This window comes from Cucumis melo, unplaced genomic scaffold (genome assembly GCF_025177605.1).
Source record: "Cucumis melo cultivar AY unplaced genomic scaffold, USDA_Cmelo_AY_1.0 utg000269l, whole genome shotgun sequence".
Lineage (NCBI taxonomy): Eukaryota > Viridiplantae > Streptophyta > Magnoliopsida > Cucurbitales > Cucurbitaceae > Cucumis > Cucumis melo.
The window spans coordinates 25001-27500 of NW_026123880.1; positions in this window are offsets into that span (position 1 = coordinate 25001).

A 2500-nucleotide genomic window follows, 5' to 3' on the forward strand; every position below is an offset into this window, starting at 1 on the left:
CCATGGAGGTTATATCTTATGTAAAAGGACGAAAAACATAAGTGTTAGTGAGGGTTTGGCCTTTGACTAGAAAACAAGTTGACGCAAATCATCTTTGAATGCCCAAGTATAAGATAGGAAGCTCGTGTGCAAGTCAAGGCCCAAGGCCGAGGCCTTGGAGTACAAAGCACGGCCATGGGCGCGCGCGCCGTGCGTCAGTGGGCGTCTGTGGGTCGCCCGCTGCATGCCCGTGCGTCTGCGGGGGGCGTGCGCGCAGGGTGCCGCGCGCGCCATGCGTCTGCGGGCGTGGGGCGCGCGCCGCAAGCCCATGCGACTGCAGTGGGGCGTGCGCGTAGGGTGCCGCGCACGCGATGCTTGTGCGAGCGTGGGGATCCGTCTAAGGGGCGTGCGTGCTTGGCTTGTAAGTGGCAGATGAGCCTTGTTGCCAAGATCCACCGAGATTCATCTCGACCCTACCCACACACAACTCATTTATTTCTTCCAATTGCCATGGAGGTCATATCTTATGTAAAAGGACGAAAAACATAAGTGTTAGTGAGGGGTTGGCTTTGGACTAGAAAAAAAGTTGAAGCAAATCATCTTTGAATGCCCAAGAATAAGATAGTGTGCTCGTGTGCAAGTCAAGGACCAAGGCCGAGGCCTTCGAGTACAAAGCACGGCCATGGGCGCGCGCGCCGTGCGTTAGTGGGTTTGTGTGAGTCGCGCGCTGCATGCCCGTGCGTCTGCGGGGGGCGTGCGCGCAGGGGGCCGCGCGCGCCATGCGTCTACGGGCGTGTGTGGGGCGTGCGCCGCAAGCCCAGGCGACTGCAGTGGGGCGTGTGTGGGGCGCGCGCCGCATGCCCATGGCCGAGGCTTGCACACGAACGCCTAGGGTGCCCACCATGCGCCATGCCCTTCGGGCGTGTGTGGGGCGTGCGCGCAGAGTGCTAAGCGCGGCATGCGTCTGCGGGTGTGTGTCCGCGCGCCGCATGCCCAGGCGTCTACGTGGGACGTGCGCGCAAGCCGCGCGCAGCATGCGTCTGCGTTGGGCGTGACCACCCACGTCTAGAATTCATGGAAAAAACTCTATGGAGGTTGTTGGAACAAACCCGTGCCCCCACCGTGCATGCCCACATGCCCACCGAGCATGCAGCATGCGCGCCCCCATGCGCACGAATGCGGCACGGCCATGGGCGCGCGCGCCGCATGGCCATGCGTCTGCGTGGGGCGTGCGCGCAGGGTGCCGCGCGCGCAGGGTGCCGCAATGCCCACTCAACACACAAATGTGATGTCAAACCTATGTTCTAGTGCTTGGATTGTTATGAAATTTTTTCTGGGATCTAAAAAATGTAAACAAAGGATGTCCTCCAAAAATTAGTATTTTTGGAAACGTTTTACTATTTTTAAATTATTTTTAATTTTTTAACAATAAAAATTCATAAAATATTATTGGTTGGTTCAAAAATTATGAAACTTGTTTTCCACACTCATTTGAATGTCTAAAACATAATACAATCAAGTCCCGGTCATAATAATAACACAATCAAGATTTATGGCATGGTGTGACATTTCGGCTTTTTCATATGCAAGCCTGCCAGACCCAAAAAAGCCAGAATGTACTATATAGGGGGGCGACCTGCCTGCATGGGCGGGGCGCGGGGGTACCCCTATGCCGCGGCGCCGACCCTTCAAGCACATTGCGCCCATCATGGGCACATATGCTTGGGGGGTCGGCGCCGGCGGAGTGCCACCTCCGGCCGCCGGCGGCGAGTGAGAGTGGGTGTCGAGTTGATGCTCGGATGGGCTTGCGCGGACAATGCTTGCACCTCGGTGTGGGCGTGCACTCCAAGCGGGCTTGTTCGTGAGGAGACGAGATAACTTGCGATTGCTTTGTGCTTGGTGGACGAAGGGTTCGGCCGGAGTGCCACATCCGACCGTCGGGCAAGGAGTGAGAGCGGGATGGGCGTGCTTGGACAATGCTTGCACCTCGGTGTGGGCGTGCACTCCAAGTGTGCTTGTCTTGGCGATTGTTTCGTGCTTGGCGGAGGGGTTTGGCCATAACGATGGGCTTGTCCGTCGGGCAGGGAGTGAGAGCGGGTGTCGAGTTGACGCTCGGATGGGCTTGCGCGGACAATGCTTGCACCTCGGTGTGGGCGTGCACTCCAAGCGGGCTTGTTCGTGAAGATATGAGATGTCTTGCGATTGCTTTGTGCTCGGTGGACGGGTTTTATCGGAGTGCCACGTCCGACCGTTGGGCGGGGAGTGAGAGCGGGTGTCGAGTTGATGCTCGGATGGGCTTGCGCGGACAATGCTTGCACCTCGGTGTCGGCGTGCACTCCAAGCGGGTTTGTTCATGAAGATACGAGATGTCTTGCGATTGCTTCTTGCTTGGTGGAAGGGTTTGGTTAAAATCGATGGAATGCCGGGCCCCTACGTCGGGCAAGGAGTGAGAGCGGGATGTCAAATTGACATTCTTGGATGGGTTTTGCTTGGACAATGCTTGCACCTCGGTGTGGGCGTG